We start from the raw sequence: 11,584 nt of genomic DNA on the forward strand, positions 1-11,584 counted from the left end.
GTTTTTTTAGAGACAAGGTGACCTGGAATGCCTGGGCTCAAGGCATCCTCCTGTCTCAGCCTCTCCTTGGCTGGACGATGGACTGGCCACACAGCCTTCCCTGCAACAGGGTGGGTGTCTGCTTCTCCTGACCCTCTCCCTCTCTCCTCCCGCTCTTTTCTCTTCTGCAAGCTAAACACACACTCTACCACTGAACCACACTCCCCGCTACCAGCAATAAGTTTAAGGTTGTGAGTGAAGAGCGTACCACACTGAGTGCCAGAAGGGAGGATGACAGGGAACCATGAACGTCAGCAACCAAGGCAGGGTGGGGTGGGGGCCGGGAAGGCTGGAGGGGAGGCTCAGTGATAGAACACCAGCCACAGGCACGCAAGCTCGCTGTTTGGTTTCCAGAGAGATCGAGAGACAGAAAGGAAGGAATCATTTTTTTCTGCACATGCTCCAAAATTTTACACAATTGAAATTAATGTCTAAAAAAAACACTGAAGCCAAACCCAATGACAAAAAGCAATCCTGGCTGTTCTTCTTTCAGTCTTTCTCTCCCCCCCTCCCCCAGACAGGGTTTCTCTGTAGCTTTGGAGCCTGTCCTGGAACTAGCTCTTGTAGACCAGGCTGGCCTCGAACTCTCAGTGATCCACCTGTATCTGCCTCCCAAGTGCTGGGATTAAAGGCATGCGCCACCACTGCCCTTCTCTATTTTTCCGTCTTATAAAATGGTAACATAGAGTGCTGTATCCGTGGTTGAGAACACTTGTTCTTAAAGAGGACCGTGAATTGGAGGACCTGGGTTTGGTTTCTAGCACCCACAAGGTAGCTTACAATCATTCATTACTCCAGTTCCAAGGGATCTGATACTCTCTTCTGATCTTCAAGGGTACCAGGAATGCTTGTGATACAGACATGCAGACAGGCAGAACACCCACACGTGTAAAATAAAAGAGAGAGAGAAAGAGAGAGAGAGAGAGAGAGAGAGAGAGAGAGAGAGAGGTTGGTGAGACTATTCATCAAGTAAAGGCACCAAACCTGGGCTAATTTCAGTCTTTGGAAGCCCCATGGTGGAAGAAGAGAACCAAGCTCTGAACACTTTCATCTGACTACCCCCCGCACACACACACTGTGCAATATGCACACAGACAATTAATAAATAAATGCATCTGGGCATTAGTGGCACGTGCCTTTAATCTCAGCAGAGGCAAGCAGATCTCTGTGAATTCGTGGCCAGCCTGGTCTAAGAAGCAAGTTCCAGGACAGTCCAAAGTTACACGAAAAAAACGTCTTGGAAAAAAAAAGCCAATCAAATAAACAAACAGAAAAAGAAGAAATAACTATAAATTTTTTAAAAAAATTCTTTTACAAGCCAGGCAGTGGTGGCAAGTGCCTTTAATCCCAGGACAGACAGATCTCTTTGAGTTTGAGGCCAGCCTGGTCTGCAGAGTGAGTTCCAGGACACCTAGGGCTATACAGAGAAATCCTGTCTCAGAAAAGGAAAAATAAATTGTACAATTAGGAACACATTCCTTTAGGAGTCCTGCCCACAAGCCTAGATATAAGGTGAGCGGCAACTTAAAGACATCTCTTTTCTGAAAAATAGCTTCTGCCTTCCTGTGCTGCAGTGGGAATTTAAAAGACTATATAGTCCTATGAGTGGTTATAATCCATTATCTGCCAAAATTCTGAATGCATACATTCAGAGCTAGGGGTTCAGCCTAATGTTAGAACAGGAGCAGTCATGAAACTTTGGGTTCCACCCACAGCATTGCAGGAAAATGTACAGCCTTAATTAAATTAATTGTATTTTCACATGTTCAAAATATGATGAGCATTAGTTATTCTTGGTAGCGTAAAGGGTCAAACGCTAAATATCTATCAATAGGAGTTTGATTTAGAAGACCTAATACCTCAATAGACTGACTAAACCCAGGGTTGAGGGTTCAGTTCAATGACAGAGTGCTAGTCCAGCTTATGTAAGGCCCTCGACTCAATCCTAGCATTGCCATAAATAGACAGATAAGTAGCTAGATATATTCAATCCCAGCATTGTGTTGATCATCTCAAGTACAAGGACAGCTTGAGCTACACAGCTAAAATACTGTATCTAAATAAATAAATAGAAGACGGCTGAGGAGATGGCTCATGTTTGTTTCAGGCATGAGGTAGGGTCCCTCCCCAGCACCAGCATCAAGCAGGACACAGCAGTGCACATCTGTAATCCCTGGGCTATTCTACAAGCAAGCAGGCATACACGAGACCTCCTGGAAGCTCCCTGCAGCAGGGAAGCTCCCTGTCTTGCCTTGTGCAGTAGTGAACAAAAGAACTTGTTTCAGGCAAAATGGAAGACAAGGACTGATGCCTACTGTTGTGATCAGACCTACACACACACACACACACACACACACACATACACACACACATACACACACATACACACACATACACATACACACATACACACACATGCACACATACATACACACACACATACACACGCACACATACACACACACACACACACATACACACATACACACACATACACACACACATACACACATACACACACACACACACACACACACCCCATAGCACCTATGGACCACACACATCACCTAACACACATATATAATTTAAAGAATATAAATAAGCCGGGCAGTGGTGGTGCACGCCTATAATCCCAGCACTCAGGAGGCAGAGGCAGGTGGATCTCTGTGAGTTTGAGGCCGGTCTGGTCTACAGAGTGAGTTCCAGAACAGCCAGGACTGTTTCACAGAGAAACCTTGTCTCAAAAAACAAGACAAAACAAGAGGAATAAAAATAATATGAGGTTTCTCAGCAGGGCAGTGGTGGCACATGCCTGTAATCCCAGCACTCGGGAGGCGGAGGCAGGCGGATCTCTGTGGATTTGACACCATTTTTCTCTATAGAGCAAGTTCCAGGACTGCCAGGGTGACACAGGAAACGCTGTCTCAAAAAAGCAAAGCAAAATAAAACAAAACCAAAAAAAAAAAAAAAAAAAAAAACCAGAAAAGAAAGGTAGGGAGGAAGGTTTCCATCATCTATCACTTTGGGATAATTTCTGGTCTATTAAATGAATAAAAACAACCAAAAGAGATCGTGGGTAAAGAAAGCCGCCATGTATAGGCAGAGTTTGACATAAAAATCCTCATGAGGGATGGAAATGGAGTGCCTGGAGAATCGCTGTGAGAAGAAGGGGTCGCGATAACTTGTGCATCTTTTGAATTTTGTACTGTGCCAAAATATTTATTACTTAAAAATGGAACTATAAGTTCAGAAGTACAAAGGAGAGTGGCAAGCCTGGACAGACGGCTAAGAGTGCCGCAGCTCTCTCACAGGGCCACAGTTCAGTTCCCAGAATTCACATTAGCTGAAAGCCACCTGTGACTCTACCTCCTTGGGCATCCACACACACACACTTGCACACATGCATGCACAACACACACACACACACACACACACACGCACACGCACACATGCATGCACAACACACACACACACACGCACACATGCATGCACAACACACACACACACACACACAATAAAAAGAAACATTTTAAAAAGAGAACATGGCTACCAGTCTCCAATGCACCTTCAAATGCTCAGCACAATTCAAAGATGGCCCAATCATAAGTACCTGTCAATTCCATATGTACACGTAATTTGTATTAGATTTCTCAAAGTATGCCTAGACTAAGACTCCTGAAACGGAAAACACATAGTCACTTTTTTCTTTCAAATCCTCAACAATTTTGAATGAAAACTAAGCAGTGCATTCTCTGATTTAATTGTTCAAAAATGAAAGTCAGCTAACCACTAGATCTGCACAAATACGGCAGTGACCACCTTTGTCAGCATGTGTGTGAGGCCAGGTGTTTTGGACTTTGGTGGGGGTGGGGAGTGGGGTTGAATATTGCCTGGCATTTGAGATAGTCAAAGAAAGAGATTTAAAAAAAAGAAGAAGAATAGACATCAGTTAAGATCTTGTATTATGCAAATTCCTCTCACTCACGGGGGTCTGATTTACTCGTATCAATCATTCTGAGTGATTCACACTTCATGAGCTATCTTAAGTGATTGAACTAAACCTGGGAAAATATTATTTCCATCCTGTCCCTTCATCAAATCTGTCCGCCTAAATGGAGCTGGGAGTTATTAGGTTGGGCCATAGGAAATTAGTGTTGTGTCAATGGTTCAAGGGAAGCAATTTTGAGATCCCACCCAATCCTTCCCTTGTCGTGATGCTGTAGCCTGTACTGAAGACCCTGTCCGTTGCCTAGGCCAACATCCATTTCTCCTCCTCTCTTAGCAGAACAATCATTTGACTCCCATTTAAGGAGGTAGTACCTCTTACTTCAGAATTAGGGAATTCCTATTTCTTTTGCCAATGATTAGATTCGATTAGATTTGGGCATGTGTATAGTTCTAGATCACTGGGTGTAAGAAAAGACCAAACAAAGTTCCTAGAAGAGATTTTTCTCCCACCAGACATTGTCTGGTCCAGCTGGACTGATCAGAACTCCAGTAGCCATCTGACTACGACAGAGCAGTAACCACACAAACAAAAATGTGCAAGTGAGGAGCTAAGGCAAAGGGAGGAGCTCAGTAATGCTGTGGCGCTTCTGCATTGAACAGCTCTGATCCTGGACTTGTCCCCATGTAAAAGGATAGGCTTCCTTATTGTTAATGCCACTTTGAGCAGTTTTTCTATTACATTTGAAATGCCTGTGATTGGTCTGACAAATGTTTTCACCACTCAGAGCAGTGTGAATGCCATCCAGGGAGTACATGCAAAAACCCCTTCAGTGACTCCAAGGCACTGCCCTGGTCAAGATTGTTCTAAGTCAGAAAAAATGCCTCGGGGCTGGAGAGATGACTGAGCATGGTGGCTCACCACCATCTGACTTCAGTTCTGGGGAATCCAGGGCTTTGTTCTGACCTCCCTGGGTACCGGACACTCACACGATGCACAGGCAAAACACCCACACACATAAAATAAACTAAAGTAAGTCAACAAAGAAAAACAAATATTTTCTCAATACCATTAGCACTGGGGAAATGCAATGACAGTCACATGAAACCCACCGTACTTCACATCCTCGCAACCCAGAAGACGGGCAAGAGCCAGGGTTGGCAATAATGGCCGTGCCTGCTCAGATTTCATTACTTAAAAATGGAAAATGGTGTGGTCATTTTGGAATAGTTTGGCAGGTCCCCCCAAAAGGTAAACAAGACGCTTTCCTGGAACCCAGCAGTATGCCCGAGAAAATTAAAAACCATACCCCAGAAACCTGTAAGAATGTTCAGTCAAGCACTCTCCTAAACAGTGAAATCATGTAAAGAAGGGCTGAAGATGGAGATCATCAGCAAAGCCTTGGACCACCACAGCAAAGCCCTAGGTTCAACCTTCAATGTTATTTTTTTTTTTTTTAAAGTTGAGAACTAGGGGCTGGAGAGATGGCTCCTCATTAAAGGCTAATACCTCCCAGCACCCACACTGGTGGCTCAGAACCATCTGTAACTCCAGCTCCAGGGAATCTGACACCCTCTTCTAGCTTCCAAGGGTATCTCCCCACCCCCAACACACACTCACACAGACACATAAGTAACACACGGGAGAAAAATTATTTGGGGCCAGGCGTGATGGCCCCTTTCTTTAATCTCAGCACTCAGGAGGCAGGGGGATATCTGAGAGTCAGTTCAAGGCCAGTTTGGTCTACACAGCAAATTTCAGGCCAGACAGGGATATATAGAGAAACCCTGACTCAAAATTAATTTTTTAATGATTTTTTTTTTATGGGGCTGCCTCCAAAGTTGGCTTGGTAGTTAGCGGTGGATGTAGCTCGGCTGCTAGAGTTCTTGCCTGGAGCGGAAGCCCTGGGAGTAGTCCCCAGCAGTGTGCACACTAGAAGAGGTGGCGCGTACAGAAGAGAATAAAAGCAAGATACAATCAAGAGCCAGCCTTCAAAAATAATTACGGGCAATTGGATAAAAGAGTGGTTTTTTTTTTTGTTTCTGTTTGTTTTTTGGCGGTCATGGTCGTGTGTGCCTGCAATCCCAGCTTTCTGGGAGTCTGAGAGGGGAATTATTACTCTGAGTCCAGTTGGAATAAAACAGCGAGACACCATCTCAGAAAGAAAAAGTGAAGTTTAGCTTAAAGGGAAAGACCTTTCCTAGTGGATGCCAATCTCCCTGGGCTTTATCCCCAACAGCACGCACACACACACACACACACACACACACACACACACACACATGCACACACGCATGCACATACACATGCAAATGTTTTCCCCTAATTTGATTTTCATGTGTGCAGTCATTTAAGCAAAACTGAGCAAAAGGATTCCATCCCTCAGCAGACTATGTCTTATAAGACTAATGTTCATCTCTGTCTTAGTACAAGCGTTCTACACATTTCATAAGTTGTCTTTTTGTTTTGTTTTTCGAGACAGGGTTTCTCTGTATAGCCCTGGCTGTTCTGTAGCCCTTTATAGACCAGGCTGGACTCAAACTCCAAGAGATCCGCATGTCTCTGCTGGGACCAAAAGCCTGCACCACTACAGCTCCTGTTGTCTTACACATTTTGTACAGTGAACGAATGGGCCTTGGCATATCTTAACAAGCATGGGCTTCACCTCTAACATGGACCTGCATTCTCTTGTCTGTAGTTTCCTCCGGTGGGGGGGTGTGGTGTTCATGTACAACAGCTAAAGCCCTGCCCTGTTCCCAGCACACAAGAGTCTGCAAGAGTCAGGCAAAGTGGCCCACACCCTGAGTTCTAGCACTCAGAAGGCAGAGATGAGTAGATCTCTGTGAGTCAGAGGCCAGCTTAGCCTACATATCAAGTTCCAGGATAGTCAGGGCTACACAATGAGATGACATCTCAAAACAAAACAGAAAACAATGAGTCGATAAAAGCTGAAACAGTCATCGCTGTTTCTCCTTGCCATTACATTATATCTGGGATCTTCTATCTACTTATCACAAGTGACAGAAATTCTCACCACCAGTCGGCAAGTGTAGATACAGGTGATTGTTTTTAAAAATCGACACTTGTAGGCTGGGCATGCTGGCAAACGCCTTTAGTCCCAGTGCTCGGGAGGCAGAGGCAGACAGATGTCTCAGAGCTTGAGGCCATCCTGGTCTACATGTCAAGTTCCAACCAGGCAGACACCCCCAGCCCATGTGTATGTACTTATTTTATCACACAATTTTTTTAAATGTTTACTCATTTATTATGTATACAATATTATGTCTGTATGTATGCCAGAAGAGAGCACCAGACCCCATTACAGATGGTTGTGAGCCACCATGTGGTTGCTGGGAATTGAACTCAGGACCTTTGGAAGAGCAGGCAGTGCTCTTAACCGTTGAGCCATATCTCCAGCCCCTTATCACACAATTTTTATATGAATGAGTGTTTGTCTGCATGTATGTCTGTGCACCACTGGTGTGCATTGCCTGTGGTGACCACAAGAGGGCACTGGATTCTAGAACTGGAGATCAAAGGTTTGGAGCAGCTACCTGGGTGCTAGGAAATGAAGCCCACTGCTCTGGGAAAGTGCCCAGTCTCTTTAGCCCCCGAGTCATCTCTCCAGCACCAATTACTAGACAATTTTAAAAAGGTACTTTCAAATTTTGATGCAAAAAAAAGTTTAGAAGTTCAGATTCATCAGCCTGAGGATTTCTTAACAGGTTACACGTTTGTGAAAGTACATAAACTATTGGATTCCAATTTTTATAAATAATTCAGTCTGAAGTATCATTTTTCCAAAGCCTGTGTCTTTTTAATTACTTACTAAGTTTAAAACTCTGAAGTATGGGCCTGTGAGACGACTTAGTGGGTAAAGACACTCAATGCCCGAAGTCCTGAGCTTGGTTCCCAGGGTGTGCGTGGTAGAAGGAGACAGGACCTTGCAGGAGAGTTGTGGCATGTATGTGAGGGATGGCACCTTCCACACACAAAGTAAATGAATGAAGGAATGAATGGATTTTTAAAGTGTTTAAAAGTAAAATACTAAGGTCCTTAATGATGATGTACCTTAAGACATTGCTAATATTAAAAAATAGACTCAAGTGCTCGCTTCGGCAGCGCATACACTAAAATTGGAACGATACAGAGATGATTAGCACAGCCCCTGCACAAGGAGGACATGCAAATTCATGAAGCACTCCATATTTTTTAATGTAACCCTTGTATGATTGTGATAGAACTTTGTCTAGATTTAAAAAATAGACTCAAGATAGTTGCTATAACATCTGGACCATAAACTACTAACTGAATACTGAGATATCATTCATTTCAAATGTATTAACTGGCAGCAATTAATATAAAAATTAGTGAAAAACATAGATTGTAATGGAATCTTAGGAATAAAAATGAGATTAATTTATTATAATAGTATTGACAATTCTGTTTGAACTTGAAATCAGCAGGACCATGAAACCTATAGGATCTGGCTGATAAAACCCTTCAGGTTGACTAACTCTAGTTCTTTTAAGGTACAGTCGCCTCTTAGTTCATGAGTCCTTTAACCTGGTTCCCTAAAGTGAGTCAGCCTGTGTTGGATAAAGAAGGACTCTCAGCTGAGAAAATGACTCATCAGATTGGCTTGCGGGCATGTCTATGGAGCCTGTTCTTGGTTGCTGATTGATGTAGGAGGGCCCAGCCCACTGTGGGCAGCAGCATCCTTAAGCAGGTGGGCCTAGGCTGTTTTAGAATGACAGCTAACGTGAGCCTGGGAGCAAGCCAGTAAGCAGCATTCTTCCGTGGTTTCTGTTGCTGTCTCAGCCTCAGATTCCTGCCTTGGCTTCCTTGCTAGTGAACTGTAACCAGTGAGATAAAATAATCCATTTCCTCTCCAAGTTGTTTTTTATCAGAGTGGTAAATCACAGCAACACAGCAGGAGCTAACCAGAACTCAGGCTCACATACTAACCAGAACACAGTCTTACATACTAACTGGAACAAAGACTCACATACTAACCAGAACACAGACTCACATGTTAACCAGAACACAGGCTCACATACTAACCAGAACTCAGGCTCACATACTAACCGGAACAGTCTTACATACTAACTGGAACACAGACTCATATATTAACCAGAACTCAGGCTCACATACTAACCGGAACACAGTCTTACATACTAACTGGAACACAGACTCACATATTAACCAGAACACAGGCTCACATACTAACCAGAACTCAGGCTCACATACTAACCAGAACTCAGGCTCACATACTAACTGGAACAGTCTTACATACTAACTGGAACACAGACTCATATATTAACCAGAACACAGGCTCACATACTAACCAGAACTCAGGCTCACATACTAACCAGAACACAGTCTTACATACTAACTGGAACACAGACTCACATACTAACCAGAACACAGACTCACATGTTAACCAGAACATAGGCTCACATACTAACCAGAATACAGGCTCACGTAACTCACTAGATCAGAGGCTCACATGCTAACCAGAACACAGGCTCACATAACTATCTGGAACATGGGTTCACATACTAACCAGAACACAGACTCATATACTAACTGCAACACAGGCTCACATACTAACTGCAACATAGGCTCACATACTTAGATGAAAAATGCCAACTTTACACACAGTAAGAGCCATTGCTCTCCACTGGTCATGGTGTCTGTGAGGCGAGCCCTTCTTTTTTGGCAACTGGTGTGCAATGGTCTGGATAATGTGGCAAAGCAGATTAACTCTGCCTAAATCGCTCGTGTTTTCAACTGTGTTGACTTACTGTAAGTCATTATGAGTCATTTGGGATGATAACTTGTATTTCTAGTGCTAGAATTAGGATGGGATCTTTTAGAGGTTTGGTCTTTTCCATTGTTAATGTCTCTTGCATGTATATAGCATCACACACACACACACATACACACACACACAAGGAAACTTTAAGAAGTTTAAATCAGCTAGAGGTTGGTGGCTCTCAGGAGGCAGAGACAGGCTGAGCTCTGTGAGTTTGAGGCCAGCCTGGTCTACAGAGTGAGTTCCAGGGCCATTTCACAGAGAAATCCTTTCTAAAACAGGGAGTCAGTGGTTAAGAGCACTGACTGCTCTTCCAGAGGACCCAGTTCAATTCCCAGCACCCACATGGCAGCTCACAACTGTCTGTAACTCCAGTTGCAGGTGATCTGACACCCTCACACAGACATATATGCAGGCAAAATACCAATGCCGATACAATAAATAAATAAAGCTCTTAAAAAAACAAAAAAAAATAAGTTTAAATCAAAATAACAAGATAGATAACAAGTTAAAAGTTACTGAAAATTTGTTTCAGTGAAAATCTTTACATGTTAAGAAGTAAAGCCCAACACTGAATTTGAATAGTAGGAGATTTAATGCAAATAAAACTGGCTAAAAGATTCTAACATGGTTAGCAGCCGTTTTGCCCACCGTCATTCTCCATATCCGCACCCACCAATGATCCTACAAGTGTTCTGTGTTTGAGTACAAAACTTTTTACCTTCCTGGAAGGTCACACGCACCGCATGGGTCTGGATTGAGGCGACGGTTGGACGGGGATAGGAAGACTACCAAAGGCCAGAGCATGGGCCCCGAGTTCCTCAGAGAAGAGCTTCGGCAGTTGGTACCCTGCTAACAGGGCTTTGAAAAGGAAGCCCAGAGGAGACGGGAAGATAAATCCCCTCTGCGGTATGAACGGGCAGCACAGGACACCACAGTGCAGCAGGTCTGAGGGAGGGATAGTAACTTTGAAGTGCGTTCTTCTAGGCTGGGACCATTTGAGTCTCCACCGGTTCTAGATCAGCTTGAGTCAGTGTCCCCGCTCGCCCTTGGAGTGCTCACCAAAAGGGGAGGATGAGCAGAGAGACCAGGAAGTCTATGATGCAGTAGCGTCTATGTGTTCAGGCTCTAGCTGTCCCCTTCACCTCACCCTGTGTGACAGAGAACAGAAAAGAGAAGAAAACAATCCTGGGCATTTGCAGGGTCACCCAACAGGCAGTGCTGCAGAGGCCAGAGAGGTTGTCAGCTCCGCTGGGGCTGGAGTTCCAGAAGGTAGTAAGCCGTTGTGTGGGTGATGGGAATCGAACCTGGGTCTCATGGAAGAGCCGTCGGTGCTGTTAACTGCAGAGCCAACCCTCCAAACTCGAATCCACAGAGATCAGCCTGCCTCTGCCTCCTGTGCTAGGGTTACAGGTGTGGGTCACCACGGCCAGCCTGTGCTGGGATTACAGGTGCGGGCCACCACGCGTAGCCTCTAGAGAGATTCTGTAACATTTGACTTGATATACACGCAACTTTTGTGTACAGACACACAAAATCATGTTCTGAAGATGAGTATTGGTCTTTGGATTTCCGCTGCGTGTTAGTATCTCTGCTACTCCAGATGCCACCTGTTCTTTGTGACACTAGAGAAGGTCGTGAGCAGCGTCCTCATAACCTCCCAGAGACCAGGGGAATGTCAGGCAGACCCCTCCTCTTTCGCCTCCTTCTCTTCTGTTGCTTTTCCCCTAACCATTTAGAATTCATTTTTTTTACTTTCCAGCAAAAGCCAGTCTAAAGGA

General features: G+C 44.3%; 1 non-coding gene across 1 annotated transcript; it reads left to right on the forward strand.

The window, feature by feature from the left end:
• Positions 1-8,091: 8,091 nt before the first annotated feature.
• On the forward strand, positions 8,092-8,198 carry LOC146895893 (U6 spliceosomal RNA). Its single transcript, XR_015005276.2, has one exon. It is a non-coding gene; the product is annotated as a U6 spliceosomal RNA (small nuclear RNA).
• Positions 8,199-11,584: the final 3,386 nt, after the last annotated feature.

The sequence above is a fragment of the Myodes glareolus genome, chromosome 1, assembly GCF_982192425.1.
Source record: "Myodes glareolus chromosome 1, mMyoGla1.1, whole genome shotgun sequence".
In the NCBI taxonomy this organism is placed as follows: Eukaryota; Metazoa; Chordata; class Mammalia; order Rodentia; family Cricetidae; genus Myodes; species Myodes glareolus.